Source organism: Cyprinus carpio, chromosome A12, assembly GCF_018340385.1.
Source record: "Cyprinus carpio isolate SPL01 chromosome A12, ASM1834038v1, whole genome shotgun sequence".
NCBI lineage: Eukaryota > Metazoa > Chordata > Actinopteri > Cypriniformes > Cyprinidae > Cyprinus > Cyprinus carpio.
This window is the reverse complement of record NC_056583.1, coordinates 22,809,300-22,833,806: the sequence shown is the minus strand read 5'-3', so window position 1 is coordinate 22,833,806 and position 24,507 is coordinate 22,809,300. Positions and strand designations below refer to the sequence as shown.

Sequence of the window (24,507 nt, the reverse complement as noted above, 5' to 3'; positions counted from 1 at the left end):
TTTACTTCAGCTCCTAAAAGAACTTTTGGTACACTTTAAGAAAACCATTATTCCATGTTGCATTCTTGAAACGTAGGTCTGGTTATTTGCAATGCAGAAGAAATGTGAACAGAGATGTTAACCTTTCCCATGAGTGATGGCTGTCAAGGCACACAGCTCCTCTTAATGACAAACCCTATAATTAAAGGTTACATATCACCATCTATATCTGCCTGTCACTTTATGAGAGTAGGAGCTGGAGCTGAGTGTAAAAGACTCCAGCCTGCATTCATACATTCAGCCATCATGCCAACTACTCGTAGCGGAACTACACCAAATTCTGAAATTTGAACATTTGAATATCTAAAATTTCCCTAGTGGTCTCAGCCCCCCACTGTATAATATTTTTGCATGTGAATGCTCCCCACATGCATCGATGTACTGACTCTGCTGAGCAGCAGGAATCCCTCAAAAATAGGTCAGCATTAATGAAGACCTGCCACTTCTGAAGAGTAATGGTTTGAACATCTTGCAGAGACACACAAATAGATAAATATATAAATAAACACAAACAACATGATTAGCATGTAAGGGGGTGGGGGAGGGGTTATATCACATTCAAAAATCACTTCAGTTCTGTTGTTGTAAGGAAAGATTCGGTTTTAGAATTGTCTCCTTTGTTTCCTTCAAGATCTAAATTGGATATTGAATTGGATTGACAGGGAGTTGAATTTACAGGGGCATTTCATTAACCCAACACAAATTTCATGACAAAACATAATTACAAATTGTGAACATAATTCACTAAATTGAGTTTTAAACTGTCAAAACAATTAACACAACTGTTAAATTATAATGTGGCTATAAATTACACAACATATCCTGCAAAATATATTCAGATAGCTTTATAAAAATAAATATTAACATACAAATGTCTAAAATTGTTATATATTTATCTTTTTAAAATAAAGTATGTTTGTCTGATGTCATATATTATATATATGTAAAGTGACATGTAAAGTGTAAAGTGACATGCAATTCCCTCATATATATATATATATATATATATATATATATATATATATATATATATATATATATATATATATAAATATATTAGGGCTGTCAAATGATTAATCACGATTAATCACATCCAAAATAAAAGTTTTGTTTACATAATATATGTGTGTATACTGTGTATATTTTATTATGTATATATAAATACACACACATGCATGTATATATTTAAGAAGAATATGTTATGTTTATATATTAAATATATTTATATATAATATAAAATATAAGGAATATAAATATATAAATGTATATACATGTAAATATTTTCTAATATATAAATTTATGTGTGTGTATTTATATATACATAATAAATATACCCTGTACACATACATATATTATGTAAACAAAACTTTTATTTTGGATGTGATTAATCGTGATTAATCATTCGTCGATTCTAATATATATATATATATATATATATCTATATATATATATATATATAATATATATATATATATATATATATTAATTTGCATGTCACTTTAAGTTAAAATTCAATTGCATAACCAATTTAAATTCTTGAACTGAAATGAAATAAGTCATTGTGCCAAGCATTGTGCCAAAATAATTAACAAGCTCGCGGGCCACTATTTACCTGCACACAAAAACAAATTAATACAGAGAGAGAAACCGACAGACCAGACTAACACAGACCATCTGCAAGTGCATTAGTTTGAAAGACACACGTTTCCCGTGAGACTCGGAGAACGGGATGATTAGCATATCCCTGCGATGACCGCACCGATCGCAGCTTCTCTGCGGGACTGACGGAAGGGAGGGAACGAGGGGTCCATCTCTCTAATCTAGCTGATGAAGATCCCTCACTCCGGAGACCTGACAGGGGTCGCACTCTCTCCAATCACGCGCGCCACGGACCGCAGAGCCGCGAGCCAGCGAAGCAGTCAGCAAAGCGCTCCCTCGTTCCTCTCGTCTTTTTCTCCCGGACCAGCTCACTCTCTGTCACTCTGTCTCAAACACTGGCAAGCGCGCGCGCTCTCTGTTCATTCGAAAACCGCAGGGATCTATAATTTAGCACTCTCCTTTGCGCGCGCGCGCCCAAATTATTATTTTTTTTTCGTTCCTCACTAGCGGCACGCGCATCTGTTTCCGCTTCTGTACTGTACAAGATGAACAAGAACGGTAGACACCTGAGAGAGAGAGAGAGTAGATGAGAAAACAAGGAACTAAAACCACGAAGGCAAGGTGAAACGAAGAGGGGGAAAAGGTTGAGAGCAGATAAAGGAAGAGAGTTTGTGAAGCATTTGGATTTTACTGGTTTCAAGCCTCCTTCTAATTTTTGCCTTTGGAAAAGGACTCACTTAAGGTAGGATGTTTTCTGTGCTCAAATCCCTTGAATCTGTGTGTGTTTTGCTGCTGTGGACTTTCTTGCCAGGGCAGTAATGAAGAGTTAGGGAGCGTGGAGCAAAAACAGAGAGCTCATAACTCTTGGTGTAAGTGTTCGGTTCCTGTCAAGCTCCAGCCAAATCACTGACCTGTCAGCATCTCCAGTCATGAGTGTTTATGCCCTGTCATATAGTCATTTAAGCTGCAATACTTTCAGTGCTAAGACTCCAGAAGGAAACAAGTCCATGATTAATCCCTGCACCTTTTAGAAACTAGCAGTTTTTGCCCTCGTTTTTGGAAAGGCATGAGAGTTTGACTGTGGAGGCTGAGCTGAGAGATGGTTGTTTTGCTGACTGACTTTTCAGAGCTAGGTGAAAACTGGCTTGATGCTCGCAGAGATTGGAGTGGAAGTCCTGATTGCAACCCACCAGTGAAACACTCATACCTAAAGTGTGTGTGAGCTTCTGTTATGAGTGTGAGCCAACATTTACATGTACATATAAAAGCAGGTGTGCGCTTTGCTTTTCACTGTCACAAAGTTGTGAATCACAAGTAAAAAAAAAAAAAAAAAAAAAAGAGAGAGAGAGAGAGGTGCTACCAAAAGACATTTGGTCAACATCAAGGACCTGCTTCAAGTGCTTTTGAGGACTCAAAAAATTCCTAGCAATGCTGGATATCTCATTTGGCTCTAAAACGCAGTGTTTCCCTGACAGTTTGTTCCCAGATGAAACAGCAGTGCAATGCACAGTTTCAGCATGTTGTGAATTATGAAAGAGAACGAGACTTAATCCACATAATGCACTTGTTAATCACACATCATTGTCATACTATTAATAGAGATATGCATGTACAAAGCGCTGGGGTCTGGTGTTTATGTACTTGTTAATTTAATCTCACAGAGATTATGGATTTTGTGACATGCGAGAGGGATTAGACCTCAAGCAGTTTCTGTGTTGCTGAGGTATGTGAATCACACACATACACTCACAAACACATACCCTTTACAGTATTTCTGTTTCTAGTGAGGCAGATGTGCCATACTTGGAATTATGTGATAGCTGAGAATGCAGTGACAATTTGACTTATATAATACCCTTACAACAAAAGAGGAATAATAATAACAACAATTATTGCTTTATGGCTGGAAAATATCTCAACATTGCAAAAAAAAAAAAAAAAAAAAAAAACATCCCCACTTCAACCTAAAAATCATTAAAAAAGGTGAAATTAACCAAGTGAACTTTTTTATACAAAAGACCAGATGTTCTTGCTTCCAGTGAAGTACAAGATGTGCTTTGGAACATCTGAAATCATGCTGGAGAACACAATGATCTGGTTTTACTCTTGTTGAGTTCATGCAGATGTTCATAAAATGTTCCTGATCATATAATTTGTAATGGCCTCAGATATTTGGACCCCATAGTACAAGTTGTTGCACCAATGAAACTCCTAATATAAATGCTTTTGAAACTTAAATGCTTCAGAATCTCATTTTGCATTGAGATGCAAAAGAACATCATCTGTAGATTTAATACAATGATCAAATTTACAGTGATTCATGTTAGAAAGCACTTCATGACTGTCAGGATTACTCATTATTATGGTAAGTGTAACCAAATATAGAATCACACTCTGGTGTTGAGTTTTCCCTCAGATACAACATGTCTATAATTTTTAGTGGTTGTTTGTGCAACTTTATTGTGGCAGCTGTTATGTGTGTGTGTGTGTGTGTGCCAAGAGAGGTGTGGCTTAATCTCTTATGAATAGTCAAATTCAGCATCAGCATTCCTAGAATAAAGTAGAAATGGCTTTAAAAATAATAGGAGGTGAGCTGTGACATCCACTTTAATTCCTCCGGACTCTGTCTCTAGCTGTCATAAATGAGAGGACGTGATGTGCTAGGAATATGACACAATATCGGTCCATCTCTAACTGTATTATCCACCTATTTTCACTTGATCTGTTGCAGGATTGCAAACGTCGCACAGTAAAAAAAAAAGCTGATCCCGTCCATCTGTTAAAGGTTGCGCAGATTTGTGGGACACTCTAGGGCAGAAAATGTATATTAAAAAAGATGAATGCACAACAGTCAGTGGATGAAATTTAACTCACAGATGAAGCCAAAATGCATCCTCTCTCTTCCCGGGATCAAGCCAGCCTTTACAAACGCAAGGAACGGCAGGCTTCAATCAGTGTCTGAAATCAGTAGGCAGGGACAATCCAAAGATCCCTCCTGAACTTACTTTAGAAACCCCAAGCTGACAGGTCTTGGTTTGCTTTTTGTGCTCAAGATCAGAGAAGGCAGTAGAAGAAGCGGAGCTCCTAGTGATCTGAGCTACTGGTGAAAACAAATCCATGTCCCAACAAGAGTCCAATTCCCCAGAGGGAATTATAGCAGATGCGCTAGCATTGGGTTTAATGAGGAATCCTCTTTTGACCAGTTATTAACACAAGAGACAAACAGATCCGAGAGAGACGATCAGCACAGAGGGAGGGAGACAGCTCTGAGGGAGAGACAGCTTTGAGGGTGAGCTAAATGAGGTCTAATCAGCTAAAAGCAGATGGGAACCCTGAGACGGAGGGGATCGTGAGCACAAGATTTGACATGTCCCTATGTCCCTCTCATCAGAATTCATTTGGAATTGAGAGGGAGTGATGACATGAAGTGGCACAGGTCCAGGGACATGAACACAAGGGTCAATAACAGCTGGACACACTGATATATATCTGTGTGTGTGCGTGTGTGTGTGTTTTATAGACCCAAACATCCAGATAAACCTTGAACCCCTTTACCATTTCCATAAACCCCCCAGCCTATCAATCTCCATAAAACAACCAAATTAAACATCATATCATGAACCACATTTTTTTTTCTTATTTTATTATTATTTTTTTTAATAAAATAATTCAGTGCACTGTGTAGACACGCTGTGTTCCACCAGACCATTATGGAAATAAGCTGCAAAAATGGGTCATCCAGAAAGCACATAATATATACTGTACACATATGGCAGCCCTTATGTACATACAGTAACACCTATTTAGAGGTAAGCAAGAAACATTCCAGCGTATACACTGTCAGAAAAAAATTACCTAGAAGCCGTACATTTGTACCTTCTCTACACATTAAAGTGTATGATACACACATTGGGTGCATATAAGGTACAAACATATAGCTTTGAGGGGACCTCCTCATAGATGAGCCCAATGTGCACTTTTTACAAATTTATTTTTTTCTGGCAGTGTATCCAGATGTGGCGAAGTCCATTAGATTTTGTTCTTTTGTGGCTCTGCATATCCTTTGGAAAGATCCTAATGTTAGAGATGAGCAACTGAAAGATGGGAAATGGTTGTAACACTGTAAAAATAGTTTTTTATTTCCATATTTTATAATATATCATGGTTTTTAAGCACCAAATCAGCATATTAGAATAATTTCTGAATGATCATATGACACTGAAGACTGGAGTAAATTAAGCTTTGCAATCACAGAATAAATTACATTTTAATACAAATTCAAATAGAAAACAGTTATTTTAAATTGCAGTATTATTTCACAATATTGCTGTTTTTGATGTAGTTTTGAATAAATGCAGGCTTGCTGAGCATTAGAGACTTCATTTAGAAATATCATTAAAAAATCTTACAGACCAAAAACTTTTGAATAGGTAGTGTAAGTAGATATTGTATCAACTAGAGAAGCATCAAATATATTAGAATACACAGCAAACCCACATTTTGTAATTGTAGTTACTTATTTCACATGCAAAAAGGGCATTTGTGTACTGTAGGAATACTAATGGAACAGTATCTGAAATATGTTGCGTTTATTAATTCTAAAGGATACAAAGAGGGAGACAAATGGTCACAAAAAACTAAAAGATAACTGCTTCTGCTACAAGAAACCTTTAACATTATAAGTGGACTTCAGAGAAAAGAAAATGCTGCTAAAGTGGTATGGCCCAGAGATACTTCACAACATGTCCTTTACACACTTCTTAGTCACTTCACACTCCCTTTGCACTCCAAAGCATCAAGTTCCTTATACCTTATGGCTTTTTTCATTCACACAAATCTGACCTGCTTATCTCTGGTTCTCTCTTAAAGCGATCTCCATGGATAATGTAGCAGAATAAGCTCTCTCTTTTAAGAAAGCCATCGCTGATGCAGTGCAAGAGCATTGAGGGAGTGAATGGCTGGGCAGTGCTGTACAGAGGAGGATATCCTGTCTGGAGTGCTGCACGCCGCCGTAGGCTGCAGGGAAGATCCAACGTAATCCCGTGTACATATTGTGTGATTGACGCCGGCCTTCAGATATCCTGGAGACTGAATGGGTGGCAGCTGATCCCCTCTAATGCCAGTCAACAAGGCCTCAGACAGTTCAAGGAATAGTTCATCAAAAAATGACAGCTCTGTCATCACTTACTCACCTTTATGCCATTCCAAAATATGACTTTCTTCAGCAGAACAAAAAAGGAAACATTTGAAGAATGTTTTCTATGCGCTTTTCTATTAAATTACAATAAATGAGCAGTGAAGCTTTCAAGCTTCAAAAAAACACATCATAAAAAAGTGCTCTATATGACTGAAGTTTAACTTACTATTCGCTGAAAAAGTTGACATCAAGCCACAATTTTCAGTTCTTCAATGAATCATTACAATCATCATCGGATTTGGTTCAGAATGTGAACTGGAATCCAGTCTGAATGATTATTAATGAATCAGACTTGTACATAAATTAATACTTCTGCAATTATTATCACAAAATAATACATATCTAAAGCCAAAGTCATCAAGGCCTTAGTTCAAGGAAAAGTTTATCCCAAAATGACGCCTCTGTCAACAATTGCTTAACCTGAATGTCGTCCAAAAACAAAAATGAAAAATTTGAAGAATATTTTCTATGCTCTTTTCCAATAAATTAGAAAAGAGCATAGAAAGCTTAAAAAAATAAAAAGTGCTTTATATAATTTGTATGCAATATTCAGATGACACATTATAGCTGACTGGAAAACAGATATGTTCAATTCCTGATTGAATCATTAGAATCATCAGTATTCAACTCTAAATTCAGTCTAGATGATTCTTTAATGAATCCGACTGATCCGGTTCAACTCATTCACTTAATATTCTAGTCGCAATGAATAACAGCTTATTGGAGGGAAAATTTATCACAAAAGGTCTTTTTATCACAAAATGCTGCATATGGTTCCAGAAAATTTAAATATACCGCATGAGTCACATAGACCTATTTTATGATGGTTTTTTGTTGCTTAAAAGCGTAAGTCACCATTTATTTCCATGGAAATAGCACAGCCGTAACTGTTTAGAATTTCTTCTGTTGTGCTCTACAGAAAAAAAAAAAAGTCATACAGGGGAGAACATGAAAGTGAAAAAAAAAATGACAGAATTTTCATTTTTAAGCGAACTACACCTTTAAGTTCTTTCTTTCTGTGCTCTGGTTTTTCTAATCTCTTCATTTTTTTTTCTGCATCTGGCATTCTTCTAGGATCTTCCTTCTTGCTTTCCCGTCCCTGTTCTTTTCTCTTCACCCATGTAATTTTAATGGAAGTACAGAGCAGCAGCTCTTACCCTCCTTTGTGTCCGCAGTGATGATAGCTGCTGGTATTGAACTTGGGTGTGTGCATCTGAGTATCCATTATCATTTTCATCCAGAGCGAAAGATCCGACCAGATCACTCATCCGGATACGCCTACCATCAACACTCAGTGCCGCAAACACTCCTGCGGAAAGCCTTCTGCCCAATGCCGATCAATAATTGAGATTATTTGGACTCCCTTCCCTTTGGCCATATGTACTGTAGTTTAAAGCTTCAATAAAGGGACTCGTTTCTACACAGTTTTATCACAGGCAGAGCTGCTTGTGTGTGTGCGAATGTGTGCACGTGTCTGCTCTCATACAATTGAGATGTCACCTTGGTACGGTTACAGATATATCCATTGCTGCTGTGACATTGTTACTGCTATTCTGAAAGTATTGAAACGTATAATGCAGCAGCTCCGATGCACAATCTATTCAACTGATAGCAGCCTGAAAAAAAGTGAAAGAGAATGAAAATCATTTTGACACATTTCAAGGTTGAGGCAACAATACTGCGTTTACCGACTATGTTCCAAAAGCTACCGAGCTGCCTACGTAGCTAGGCATTATAAAAGCTTTCTTTTAGCCAAATTCAAAGGCAGCACTGCATACGTCCTTCAAAAAGAACGCCATCCCATAATGCTTTGCAACAAACTGAATATTGCAATCGCAGCTTTATCATTTTATTATATTGTACGGCATTTGTCTTTTATGTTGCTTTTTTTTTTAGTTTTCATTTTAGTATTATTATGTTTTAAATTTTTTTCTTCTGTTCCGTGCGAATTCTGCTGCCAACAGGTTAAACAAGACTACACTTTAAAACCTTAAAATAAATAACATGTCTGCAATCATTTAACCATTACTTATCATGTAATATTTACTTTGTTTGCCATGGGACACAAAAGAAGTTTTCTCCGACATGCTGTGACTGACAATAGAACCATGGTGCTGCTTTTGATATTTGTTTAATATGTAAATGATTATGAATGCAATTGTCTGTCTGTCATGTTTTTCTTTATACTGTACATATTTTTTAAGAAATGGTTATGGTTAAGTTTAGAGGTCGGAGTGGGATTAGTGACTCAAAATATATTTTTAATGCTATATTGTTACTAAAATGGTAATTTCCCTGCATATTTCAGTATATTACATTTTAACTTTTTATAAATCGTTATAAAATGGGTAGGCTTATGTTTGGGGGAAGGTAAAGGGGTCTAAAAATCTAAATTGCGTATCCATAAAATTATAAAAATGCATATTTGAAATGAATATCATAATGATATAAAAGATACATAAATATTTTATGTTTTTTTAGCTGTAAATATGTAGTAATTTTAAGTTTTAAATGTTGAAATATGTCCAAATTATATGTTTCAGCGTCAGTCAAAACATACAAAATTGTATGTTTTGTGCTTTTAAATGTTACATACTAATACCTATCTATGTATAAAGAATGAGACCAGGCTCAAAATATGAAGCAGCACAATGATTTTCAACATTGATGATAAGAAATGTTTCTTGAGCACCAAATCAACATGAAGGGACATGTGACACTGAAGACTGACGGTAAAAATTCAGCTTTGCATCACAGGAATAAATGACATTTTAAAATATATTAAAGGGACATGTGACACTGAAGACTGATGGTGAAAATTCAGCATATATATATATATATATATATATTACAATTATTTAAAAAATATTTCACAATATTTCTGTTTTTACGGTATTTTTGATAAGCATAAGACACTTCTTATGGACCCCAAACTTTTATATTAATTGCATTTTAAAATAGTTAATAAATTGCATTTTTAAATATATTAACATTTCAAAAAACTTAACCCCAAACCTTTGAATGATAGTGCAAATGTAATAAGATACTTTACCTTAGCTTCAGAAAAGTGCTATTTTGCGAGAAGAGTGATATTTGTGTAATACAGAGAGCTGCCGTGTAACATTTCAAATCAGTCCATTACAGTTCAGATACTACCTTTGTAGCAAACAGCAGGGAATTTCACTTGGCTCTGTTTTTTCCTAATTTCCATCACTTTGACATGTCTTTTCTGCCATGTCAGACCTCAGCTTTTCTACCATTTTCAAGCTTTTTTTGCTTTATTATGAACATGTAACCCCTCACTGTCACCCCTACACACACACACACTGTGAGACAATCAGCAGGAGGAGGACTTAAAATCTCAAATTAAAGTCTGGCTGTGATGGATGGGCTCCTATCTGAGAGAGATATTGCACCTGTTTCCCTCCTGAATGATAGCCACTTCTCACCATCGTTTATATTGATTTGTCTGCATCCTCCCTGCTCGTTTCCAGCAGCTGATCGTACACACATAGTACATGGCAGTAGATCATCATGCTTCAACACATCTACATACTAACGAGAATATCACTCTGATGCTTTTTCATAATAGATAAACTAAGCATCAACCATCTTTTCCACTTTTTTAATCCCTCTTTCTCGTTCTTGGCATTTTCTCTGAAGATTTGCAGACAGTGAAGAACTCACCTTATTGCATTTCCATTGAGAGAAAGTGAAGCAAGAAAAAAGGTGGAATGTAAAAAAATCCTTTGCCAATGCAGAGGTGGCTTGGAAGGGGAATAAAAGAGGATAAAACAATAACAATAATAAAAAAAAGATTGAGATGGCAGCAAAGCCACAGAAGAAAACATCTATTGCAATGCAAAAAGACAATGTGAAATCAAACTCAACCCTATTTATTTATTTTTTATAAATATCCTTTTTTAATATATATACCTAGTATTTTTCTCCATGATTGACCAGTAGATGTTTTTTTTTTTTTTAAGGTTTCATAATCTTTCATCAAATGTATTTTCTCAGCTTTAGAAACAACTTTGCTGATCTAACCAAGGCTGCACAAACAAGGATATATACAGAGTCTGGTATGAAACTCTGATGGTGCAGTCTGATAGGTCTAACTCAATCTGATGCAATGACAGCATTATCACATGGTACAGCTGATTGATTCTCTCCTGTATTGGTAGCCAAAGAGTTCGCTGCTCAACATTCAAATATATGACTAGAGCTAGCCGTAGCAGTGCAGCTCGCTTCAGAAACCCTCCACCTTCCCCAGCTCCACCTGTATAGATCTGCTGCAAGGTGATTCATGTATGCTATATAGAGGTTATTTCATGTATGTTATATTTGCAGCAGCAATATTTCTTACATGCTCACAGCAGCATGTTGTGGATGTATTGGCAGTAGCAATTCTCAGGTACTTGCTCTGTCACAGCAGCAGTGTAGCAGATCTTTTCCACCAAGACCATATAAATTAACATTGTCATGTACATTACCATGCCAATCCCTCCAAGAGTTGTCATGACAGAAATAATATCAACTAACAATCCCATAGCCTAACATAGGTTTTATCTTGCCATTTTACAAAACTACAAAATCTAACTATGCAGAGATCTAGCGCTTTAATCTTTTATTTATCTGTTCTCCCTATCCATGAGACCTTCACACCTTCAAACCTTAGAGAGAGTCAACCAAATATGACATTTCTGTCATCGTTTACTCACTCTCACGTTGTTCCAAACCTGTATGAGTTATTTTTATTTTTTTTTCTTTCTTGTGTGGAACATAGAAGATATTTTGAAGAATGTTAGTAACCAAACAGTTGCTTGTAGCCAATGACTTCCATAATAGGGAATAAAATACCAATATTCTTTCAAATATCTTCTTCTGTGTCGAAAAGAAGAAAGAAATTCATACAGGTTTGGAACAACATGAGGGTAAGTTAATGATGACAAAATTAATTTCTAGGTGAACTATACCTTTAAGGTGACTTAATTGTTTAAAACTTTCAAACAAAGCTTTGTCAAAATACAGCTACTGTAGGTTAGTGGAATTGCTATTCACCAATTCTGTCAGTACAGTTAGGGATGGGCGATTCTACTTATTTTGTTTTGATATGATACCAATACTTTTAAAGACCAGCATTGTTGATATACAATACTTCTAAACAACTTTTAAATTATGAAATTTATAAAAATTATTAAATTACTAAGAGTAAAATGGGTAATGATACCCACTTAACTTTTTGTTATAAATGCAATTTAACATTCAATACACCTTAATTTACTACTTGGGTTATATTTTTGTTTACACATGGTTAAAATATGTTTACTAAAGTGAGCTACGGTCACTTTAGTAAAACCATGGTTCATTTTCATAAGAGACTGCCAGTGCCTCTTATTCTGACAATGTATGATTTATATTAACATTACAGAATAGAACACGATCAATATGAACTTTTAACGTTTAATTTAAATAAATGTAATCTCACAAGCTGTGTAGGCTACAATTTCAATTGGTATATTGTGAAATAACTCAAACATATGTTTTTCTGTTCTCATTGTTCCGGGCTGCCATTCCCAAAAGCATCAATGCTTATGATATTTTTGGGAAACGCAGCCCTGTTTGAATGCACTGTCAGAAGTGAGTGAGCGCTCTCTGTGATTGATTGGTTCTGTCTTGCAGCATTTGCGCATGTTTAGATGAGCAGGAAAATAGTTCTATCCTACACAATTATTAGCTAACAGGTTATTCGTCCAATTCAATGCTTATTGTATGTATACATTTTTTGTTAAATAAACCATATCACTGGTAAAAAAAATAAATAAATAAATAAAAAATACACCTTATTTATTTAAAAAAAAAAAAAATACATTTTGAGCATCAATACTTTCGATACTTCAGGATCAATACGCCGATCCCTACATACAATTAATCCCAAACTGATAAAACACTATTTATCACAAAATATTCTATTTTAGTTGTAAACGTGTCAGATAAAACATTATTTATCACTCACTATTCTGTTTTAGTTTTAAATGTGTCAAATTATGGAAGTTAGAAAATTGTGAGCAAAGATTGTATCATTTGCATTTCTCTCTCTGCACAGTTCATTTCTGTTCTACAGCATGTGGTTCACATGCCGTGCCATGATATTGGATAGCTATATTGGGTAGCATGGATAGCTGATGGGTTCGGGCTGTTGAAGAAGTTTTGAATATATTCATGGGTTTTCCTGGGACGAAGTGAAACCCACGTAGTGAAAACATCCAGACAGAAACAAACTGGCTGAAGTCCTACCAGAGCCACGCAGAAAATGGCACCTCTGCAGCAGGGACAGAAAATGTGTGAGCACTCGTGTGTAAAATAGAAAGAGAGTTATTGTGTGTCTGCATATACTGCCACATATTCAGCATTTGGATCAATCTCAGCATGACATTTCCAAACATACAATGAACTCTATCCATATGTTTATGTAGACAGTATGAGAGTTAATATTATCATTAATATTATCATCAGAGTTGCAATATCATTTACACTAGAAGCGAGCAAATGTGATGAAACCGTGTGCAAGACTGTACACCATTCTGAATTGATATGAAAATGAATTTTATTTGCAGAAATTACAGAAATTCAAGAAAATTCATATTGGTTATTTTTTAACAAGAAAAGCAAAGGTTTGGAGAACTTTGGGAGGGGATAGACACACACGCGTCTGTGTGTGTATGCGCGCGTGCGTGCATACACTATGCTTTGATTTACATTCATGGCCAATCAGCCTGGAACTCATGTTTTTGGAACTGTCACACATTAAAAGTAGCGCAGAGCAAGGAGATTGCTCAAAAACAGGCTTATAATAACAAAACCCAAAGGGAATCCAAAATGACACAAAGAAATGACAGTTGAGACTGAATGCAGGCCTCAGGAAAACACGGGGCTAAATACAAGATCTAAATGGGGAACACCTGGAACTAAACGAGGGAATTAACAAGAGGCTGAATAAAATTGAACTTAATGGGAACAGGAACAGGACAGACCAAATAAGGGCATAATCAAACATGGGCGGGGGGATTAGGACAGGGAGCACATGGGGGAGGTTAACACACACAAAACTGTCCATGGGCGTGACAGGAACTCACTTGCACCTTTTTTTTTCTCATGCACAATATGCATCAGACGGTCGTGGGTGTGCTGTCTGAGGCAGAGGCTAGTAATCGGCCTCCAGATAAACTCTCAACAACTCTTCTTTGCAGCTGGTAATATATCCTCTCAGACTGGCAGACATTTGTGCAGCACATCTCTCTTACCACTTTAGCTGCATTCATCAGTCTGGGGTTGTCGGTGAAGCCCCACGGCTCATGGGAGTGCTAGAGGAGGCCTGCAGAACTGATGGTCTCCTCCGAGGCTTTGTAACCTTAAACATAACCCAGCCATTGCCCATTGGCACCAGGGGAAAGATTTCCTGTCAGCCAGGTGAATGACTATTGGTTTACGGATGTGGGGAAGTGGATGGGCTCTGATTATTTTCCCCTAGCCATATTACGGTCTCTAGCTTTGTCTCTCTGACTCTTCTCCTTCTTTCTCTGAATGGCATAAGGGATAGTATAGAAAAGAGAAAGGCTGAATACTGCTGGATGATCAAAAGCTTGAAGTAGTTGTTGTACAAAAACAATAAAATTAAGAGGAAGTGAAGAGGGAAGAAGGGACGACAAGTAGGGAGTCTCAGCCACAAGCAGGGACTAAACAAAATCAATGAAGCAACTTCAAAGCATTAGAGATGCTCCTTTCAGACAAACGCCCCAAAGTGTCACATCAATATCATCCATACATATTCGCTCTCATCTATACCTGAATGTTGTCAAGCCACGCCGAGGTGTTCTCTATTAATAGATTTTCTGTGTTAGACTAACAGAAGACTCACCTGATATATAAACTTAACTCGTCTGGCCTGCATGAGCTCAGACAATTACCTTCATTCTCTCTGGACCCGGGATAAACATTCATTATGACCGATTAATGAAAGACACTGTATTTATATGTATACATTTGTCATTCCACAGTGTGTGGGTGTTCACTGTGAATCAAATCCATGACTAGCGGTAATATTATGAACAAATTACTGGCAAAATGTCTGTGTTAAAACAAAGTTTTATTATTATTATTATTATTATTATTATTATTATTATTATTATTATTATTATTATACACTACCTATATTTTTTTATTAATACTTACTCAGTAAGAATGCAACTGATTGATAAGACTTTTATAATCTTACAAAATTATAAAATGATGCAAATGCCCAAGTAAACTTGAACTAAGTTATGTTCTAATCAAAATGCATAAGCCATGTTGCATTCTGCAATTGTCAACTAAAATGTTTCAGCCAAAAACTGCTATTTTTGTCTAAAATGAATGAATATGACATTTAAAAGATATTTGCATCAAAACACATTAACTATGACTAAAACAAAATAAAATTAGCAAAAGTGTCAGTAGTTCCCAGTCCAGTGCATTACCAGCTGAGCTACATGTTCATGGAAGGCAACTGACTGTCGTTGAGTTGAGTGCCGACCCACAAATTGTCTTGCACTTGTCCATCACAAAGAGCCCTTTAGCTAGCATTGCCATCAGAAATCGTGTCTGATATTATAAAACTGAATTTAAATTTGAGCGTGTATTACTGCTGAGGAAAAAAATTACAGGATTTTCTAAGCATGACAATTTTGTGAATGCTTCCAAGATGCTGAAATAACAGTAATACCATGATTTGACTTAAGACTATTTAGAGGTGCATTAATCCTTGTAAACTGTGTAATTATTTGGAAATGGAAGACAGAGGAAAGATCCATCTCACTAAAAAAAATTCATATACTATTACATCTGTCTAGATTACTAATGCTGACCACATTATTTAAAAACAACTAAGGCCAAAGTGAAGACTCTGAATGAAAATACTCATTTTAAACACAGGTTGTCAGTATGAATAAGTATTACTTTCTAATCATGCATTTCACCAAAGCCTTTTCCTACCTCTTTGAAATTAATATTTCATCTGCTGCTGAATGTCACATAAAATTTGAGGTTATATCCATGCATGCCAAAACCTATCTTCATTTCATTAAGAGGAAAAAGTGTTTCCCCTAATTATCATTTCCTAGTCCGATGGGTCAAGAATTTCAAGGAAAACTAAGTATAGTATACACTGCAGTATATGCATGCAATTTCCTTGTGTATATTATATGATATATAAATAAAGAAGTTTTTCAGTGGTGTGCTGGATTTCATCAGAAAATTTACTGTTCTTTTGAAGCGTATCATCCAAGTGGTTCTACACCTGTTGATGTGTCATCTGTCTGATCTACAACAAAGCTGAATTTCATGAGAAACTTGCTTACTCCATTTGACCTCATTTCACCAGCAAAGCCAGTATGACAGGATTATCTTCCTCTTACAACAACAAAGATACAACATACAGTTCACCAGTTATTATACAGAAGTTTTCGACCACAGAATGTCACTATTGGCCAATCAGAATTAAATAACACAATGCAATAAATTTATGTTAACATACATTTACTAGGAAACCAATGCTCCTTGGAAATAAACATTTCGCTGCCATTTCCAGGTGAAATTAACTCTAGAGGTACACCAACAACTTTTGTACCGTTTCATACAAACTATGATTTCAGGGCAGATTATCAATGAATATCAATGAATAAAAATATGTTTGAGAGGTTCCTTGCACAGTACTCATGTTATGATCTCAAAAAACTTTAGGCATAGTGTTAAATTTGAAACTAATACATTTTGTCGTATAACTAGTGCCATGTAGTAAACTTTCTCGGTAGCACACCTAGTACATTGTTGCACTTAGGATGTGGAGCGCTTGGAAAGAGTCCCATGAAACCCCAGTAACGACCCTCCACAAAAGAGCTCAAGCCTTATGTATGGAAGCTAAATAGACATTGTTGCTTCAGCATTTGCTTTTGTTAACACTGTTGGTTAAGTTTAGGTTTGGGTTTGGTGTAGGTGGTATGTTAATATCAAATGCTATAGAGCAGTGGTTCCCAATCCTGGTCCTGGAGAACCCCAAACACTGCACGTTTTTGGTGTCTATCTTATCTGACACACATTTGAGGTCTTGGAGTCTTCACTAATGAGCTGATGAGTTGAATCAAGTGTGTTTGAATATTGAGACATCTAAACTGTGCAGTGTTGGGGGTTCTCCAGGACCAGGATTGGGAACCACTGCTAATGAGCAATAATCTTTTAACGGCAACTCACCGGACTTTTAATTTCTGCCGTGATACGTATAACAAACAACATAATAAAATGTTGCTGCAGTCAACTGTCAACTGCAGTTTATCTGTTTCAAAGAAAATTAAACATGCTTTTTAGTGCCAATCACTGGACATTTCACTTTGTTGCTGGATGCTACAGATGATATACGTTAAATTCACCCCATTCAAGGCAAAAATATGCTCCAAGTTTGCACAAGGACAACACACAAATACAATATTATGTTTGTGCCAAATGGTGGTATTCTGTGATTCATAATTAAATAAAAACCTCAGTCTTTGCCCTCCTGCTGCAGTGGCTCAAACCTCAGTGAAGTGAGGCTTTTGGCTCAGATTCTGGCCTGGCTCTCTGTTTCCCTTGAGCTGGATGGAAGAAGCAAACAGTCTCAGTGTTTGTTCATCAATCACAGAGATTTCTCTCTCTTTTCCTCCAGCTTCTGCTTTCTCTTCTTCTCGTGTTGCCTTCCTGCAGGGTCACAGTCTTACCTGCTCTCATGATTTCCTTTTTACAGAGTAAATACCAGTGACATTTCCCTAATCTCAGGATGGTCACCGATTAGTCTTAGCATTAAACATAAGCAAACATTAAACTATTTATACACGCAGAGACTCTTGAGCTTTCTAGCCTGCTGTGGCGATCTTTCTGAGTGCATCTATTATTTTACTCTTAATTATAACAATTATATTTTAAAGCAAGACTAGATTTTTTTAGTGTTGTTGTGTTCTCTTTGATTTGTCATTTTATTTTGTTGTGGGTTGGAATAGAAATCTTTTTTTTTTTTTCTGTCTTTTTCTTTTCAGGGATTTAACTCAGTAAAACATAAGATGTTCCTAGATGGACATTCTACATTGTTCTTGAAGGACCAAACCATATGCGATTCTGCGTAGCTTGTCAGTGAACTACGGCTCTGTGTAGTAAATGCTGCTCCATCTGAAAGCACGTGATGGAGATTTACTACTAATCACAATAAAAAACCTTCCCCTTGAGCAGCCTTCAGACAATTCAAATGCTATTGCTGAAGTAACAACATCAAGACTGATGTGTGTAACAGTAAGAAACCAACATGCTGTCCATGCCTTGTCAATTCTGACCCACATCCGAGCCAATGCAGATTAACCTTCCAGCACCTCAGAGCAAAGAACCACATCCCACAAGCTCCTGACAAAGACTTAGGCAAACTCGTTGTTCTTCTCTCTAATAATGGCCAAAAAACAAACCAGTATTGGACAAAAAGGAGTCACTGAAGAGAAAAAATTTAAAACAGTATCTGTCAATCCTTCAAAGACTCAGACGGCTACGGATTTACAACAAAATTGCCCATGTTCCCAAAGCCCTCCTTTAAATTGCAGTGACTGGGAAGGACGTTGTTTCATCACCATACTTTGACTAAACAGCTTACAGTTTGGATTAGGGCTCTGCCCCCCTCCGTTACAGCACGGCTGCCTCGTATAAACCATGAACCCGGGATAGAGATAAAGCATTGCTCTTCAACTACCAAAATGGAATAAGAAATCATTCTGACAGAGCCAAGCATCTTTAGGGCCCTGCGAGTTGCACATTGAATGAAGGGAGGCTGAAGGTCACTGTTTTTCAGAGCCTTTCCTGGAAACAAAGAACTGAGCCGGTTTTGATAAGAGCATGGGTTAATGCATTCGGTTTAGTCTGGAAAAGGTGAAAGGTTTAAGGTGGGAAACCGATACGCTTTGATGAACAGAAAGAAACAGAGAAAGATGTCAAAATGGCAGATAGAGAGTCAGGATATCACTGTATCTCTTTATCGAAATGTAATTCAGAAACAACATGATTAATCCTGCATAACAAGACAGCATTTTGCTTCGAGATGCAGTATGATGACAGGCACCTGAGGACAATTTGCTATCACAAGAATCTCAATGTCGAAGTTTGGTTCGCCGTATATCACTGTACAGTATAACGCTGACTCATGGATATACTGCGCTAGAGTCACCCTGTGCCAGATCACTGAGGTACAATGTCATATTTGTCCAACCTTGATATCTTTCTCATGTCTTTAACAACCACAATATGTGATTTGATTATAAAATGAGCCAATCGTGAAGCATTGTGCCTTGAACAGTGGCAGATCAATGCGTAGACAGGTTTCTGAGTCGGCATATAGCACTGCACGCTGCATATTCAGGCAGTTTCATGGGACACTCGGCTGCTTTCCATTCCGCTCGCCCATCTCACTGAAAATGAATTGTGTCCTAGTGCATAAGTTTCTCTGAGCAGCTCCCTGAGCTTAACTTCCCCACCTCTTTCACTTCACTTGATATCTGTCTGCACCATAGAAATAGGATAAACAGTCTGCTCATAAAAAGTCCTGCTAGAAGCCAACAGAAGGGAAATTATGATAATTCAGGCATCTTTCAGTACAGATTAGATTCTTAATGTACACCCGGTGACAACCAGTTTCTACTTTACTACAAAAAAAAAAAAAAAAAAAAAAAAACACAGCCATGAGATATTTTTTCCCTATCTTTGATTCTAATATTTCTGAAGCATTATTATTTATTATAAATACTTTAATATTTACTTTAATATTTAGAATAATACTTATTTTTCCCCTTCTACTTTGTAAATAACAATAAAATAATAATAATTATAATAATGGCAGTGGTAGTAATAATAATAATAATGATAATAATATAATAATAAAACAATAGCAAGCAATATATTGATTGATGGATTGATTAATTTTTTTTTTCTTTCTTGCTTGTGGTTGGGGTTGTTGAAAAAAAAAAATATATATATATTTCACCAGGCTGCATTCATTTGAATGAATGAATACACATAAATATTGCAAAATATTATCGTAATTTAAAATAACTTTTCTATTTTAATATATGTTCAAAATATAATTTATTCTTGTAGCAAAATTTTCAGCATCATTACTCCATTATTCTTTGTTAATTGTTCTTTTATGATTAGTTGTTGTTTGATAAGTTTTTGTTATTATTAACAGTTGTGCTGCTTAATATTTTTGTCAAAACTGTGATACATTTTGTTTTCAGGATTCTTTAATGTTGTTCTTTGGTCAAAAGAGCAGCATTTATTTGAAAGTGATATCTATTAAAACAGTATAAATGTCTTTACTGTTAATTTTAATTTTAATCAACTTAATGCATCCTTTGTGAATAAAAGTATTCATTTAAAATTTAATTAAAAAAAAAATCTTACACTGACCCCAATCTTTCCACCGATTATGGGGACATATTTTCTCATTTCTGAAAATGCACGTCTAATCAGGGATGATGAAGAACACAACCACTCATTTTAGTAGCATAACATTTCAATTAAAAAGTGATAAATATCTGCCCCTTTAAGTAATTAATTGTGCCTCTGACTCTGGAGCTGGAGAAAGAAGAGGGGAAAAATTAATGTGGCGAATGTTTGCAGCCAAACCTGTTAAAAACATATGTCCTGCGAAGTCAAGCTGCTCGTGGGTGTTGCGTATATGAAGGCGGCGGTGTTGAACCTGATACTCTGTAGGTGAAGGGAAGGCAATAGTTATTTCCCACCTCATCCATACTCGCAGATTCCCTCTCCATCAAACATGACCTACAGGGTGAGGAAAAATACAATACCAACTGGAAACGTAGAAACACATGAATGAATTCACATACTCATGTGAACCATTCTTTTAATCCCAGGAGATGGATGATGCACTAAAGCTACTGACAGGTTTTGCTAGCACACGAGCCAGTAAGAAAAAACAAAAACTGCACTTCACTGATGATGCGGCAGACAGTCAGATTTGTTTTAAGTGAATAAAAACAGTACAAAAATCAGATCTTGTAATAAATGCGGTTGTCTGTTATGTTGCTTCTATTAATTAAACAATATATATTTTTGAAGAAAAATAGAAACTCAGTCACTGCTCTTGGCTGCATAACTACAGTAACCTCTCAAAAATAAATAAAACAAATAGTAATATATAAAATAAAATATTTCAAATTGTACAACATTACATCATACATATCTTTTTTTCTTTTAATAAAATAAAATAAAATAAAAATTGTATTTACTAAATGAAGTAATATTAGTTTTTCATAAAATTGTAAAACTTTTAAATATTTTCTATTTAAATAAATAAATAAATATTAGTTTAAATAAAAAAAAAATAATAACTTTTCTTTTTTATAAAATAAAATAAATGATAAACTATTTAAATTCTTAAATAAAGGAATATTAATGTTTCATAAAACTTTTATTTTATTATAAAAATAAAATAAATTAAAGGGATTTAAGTTTTTCTTGGAAATTGGTATCAACTGAACTAAAAGGCTTAACTAAATTATCTGTAAACACTTATGTTTAGTATTATTATTATAACTTTAGTCTTGTGCTATTAAAAAAAAAAAAAAAAAAAAAAAAAAAAAAAAAACTCATTCTGCTTAAATGGCTAACAAAATAGTAACAAGATGAAATGGAATGAGAAATTTCATCGTTCCAGAGCAGCAGCAATGTCATCATCCAGTATCATCTGCCAAAAAGCACTGCTAAAAAAATGACTTTGCCCGTTTTGGCCTGCTGAGAGATAATCAAGAGTGCTCAGCAGACTTTGCATACAGATACGGTAGTGCTTTTGGGAGCCTTGCAGGCGTAACACCACATACGTGATTGATTTCTTTCTTTTTTTCTTTTCTTTTTTTTAAACAGCTGTATTTGAAACGGCATCTCTGTCTGCAGAACTGTTCTGTGTTCCATGCGGCAGAACATGGCACACGTGGCATCTGAGCTAACTTAGTCTTAGTCAAAGTGTACTGGGACCAGGAGGGTTGATCCTTCTCATCCTCACTGATCCAGAGAGATTGTAGCGCCCCTACTGAGGTTGGTTAGTTTTCGGCTTACTGTTCTTACACAGAAGATGAAGAAGAAAAAACCCTGTCAATCTTGTAAGTTTAATACTCATCATGTGCAAACAGTTTCTTATGCTCACCAAGCCTACATTTATTTTGATCAAAAATACAGCAAAAACAGTATTATTATTATTATTATTATTATTATTATTATTATTATTATTATTATTATTATTATTATATGTTGATTTGCTGTTCAAGAAATTATAATTATTATCCATTTTGAAAACAGTTGTGCTGCTTAATATTTTACATAAACAGTGATACAAATTTGATTTTATTGTATTATTTTTTATTCCTTGATGAACAGAAAGATCAAAAGAACAGCATTTATTTGAAACAGAAATCTTGCTGTGTTATAAATGTCTGTCCTTTATCTAATTAATACATCCTTGCTAAATAAAATGGAAATAAAAGTAATAATACAAATAAAAAAGTAGATTTATTAATATCGTTACTACTGAAATACGTTATTGCTATACTCGGATTATTTACTATTTTTTGCTTTTAAAAAGCTAAAGCACTTCAATAATTAATAAAAGACAGTGATCAAAAACATACAAATAAAAATAATCAAGTCCTTCTAAATATAGCATACCAATATTATACCACGTTTCAGATCCTGAAACATACATGTAGGAAAAGTTTGCAATACAGATTGCGACTCCACTAGAAGTTACACCACGATGCTTAACATAATGTTGTAATGCAAACAAAAATATGCGTATTTGGGACTCAAAAAGAGCGCTTATCTATTCATGACAGAGACTGCACATTTGGAGCTTCGTTAGGCCTTTTAGTTTGAAAACACATCTTTTTCTCTCCGTTTAGGCCTTAAGTCCACACTGAGACAGCGTTTTTAGTCAAGGAAAACAGTAGTGTGGACTGTGAAAATGGAGGCTTTTGAAAACGATGACGCAAGTTTAGTCATGTGACGCATATTATACCAATAGATATCCGTGTTTATACTGGTATTGTTCACGTTATGTGCTATGCACTTTTACACTATTGCTATAGATGTGTCTATCACAGTCCTGCAAAAATATAAGCAAATTTACTCGTAACTGCTATTTCCGGCAAAACATGAGGGGATTTGCGTTTTAGATCAGACATACAATCGTGAGTGTGTGTGACCTGGTGGGTTATTTTCATAAATAAAATAAACCTGTCAGACGAACTGCATGAAAATGTATCATGTCTGTTCTGTGTGTATCATCTGCAGTTAGCTTTTTTTAAGCTTTACGCATGCGCAGAAAGCAAATTTAATGTTTTCTGATGTTTCAGTGTGGATGAGACACTTTTGGAAAACGCTTGAAAACACTAGTATGGACGGAGATCGTTTTAAAAGGAAAATGCCGTTTTCAAATGGATCTTATTAATGTAGATGTAGGCTTAAATTCTTGTTAGCAACATGTTCAAAGGGAATTATGAATCAACCAAAAGCTGAAGCACAACAAAATGCACATTTCTTCAGAGAGAAAAGGGACAATCCATTCTAGCAGGTCTTGAAATCAGCCATCTTCAGCATTCTCTGCTCTAAAAAAGGTCAATCAAACCCCGTCCTACTTTTCCTCCAGTGAATTTCTTCTGTATTTTTTATTTTTATTTTAATATAGAGCACTACGGGGAGCCATCAAGACAGTTCTCTTGAGATAGTTGAGGATTTCCTGTACACCAAAGAGTCAAGACTTTCACTGAACTTTTTATGCTTGTATTCACTAATTTAAAGTACAAGCTCTTGTCATAAATTCCTTTAAATACAACGGTGCCTGCAATTAAATCTTACACAAATATGCTCAAGGCCAACCAATTTCTGCTTCTCTCCATGGGTCAAACCAAGGAAGGAGAGATTTTAAGCAACACGACTTTCCCCTTTGTCACTGCAGAGATTCCGCATGTCAGAACGTGGCACATATATACAGAAGAGTGGGCGACGTCAGACTAAAGCTCACGGTAGACCTAGCCTGGCTGTTTATGAGAAAGCAGATTAACTTTTACATTCAAAACCTGCTCTTCACGGTTACTGCAGAAGAACCAGGAGGAAACAAATGGTATAAAAACACACTAGTATATACTTAATGTATGATTAGTCATATTGAGGAGCTAGTAATATATTAAAGATAAATCACATTGTGCTGCAAGGCCTAGCTTGGATGTGCATCACCATATGACTAATTTCCCTGGGGAAATCAATAGCGAGTTTTGTGTGTCTGCCCGATTGGGAAGGTCTCATACTTTTCTTATGTTCGCATTGCCCTATTCTCCATCAGTACCTGTTTTTAATCTACCTCTCTGCCATTTCTGGCTTTGCACACATGACCATCCGCTCCTAACGAAGCACTGGAGCATGTTGGCACCCTAAATGAGTTTTACATGATAGATTACCGTTTGTTCACTGGCTTCCCAGAGAAAGCCAAGAGAGAGTATTGATTAGACTCCATGATAGGTGTGGAAATGGCTTCACACAGCCTAGATGTGACATCCAGCTGTTTA

At 35.7% G+C, this 24,507-nt stretch overlaps 1 protein-coding gene across 1 annotated transcript in view; it reads left to right on the top strand.

Moving 5' to 3' along the window:
- Positions 1-1,831: 1,831 nt before the first annotated feature.
- Positions 1,832-24,507, top strand: part of LOC109098819 (cadherin-12-like) — a 126,140-nt gene continuing 103,464 nt past the window's right edge. The window contains exon 1 of the mRNA XM_042768076.1: positions 1,832-2,380. The gene's annotated coding sequence lies outside the window, so the exon portion shown is untranslated. The remainder of the gene's footprint in view (positions 2,381-24,507) is intronic.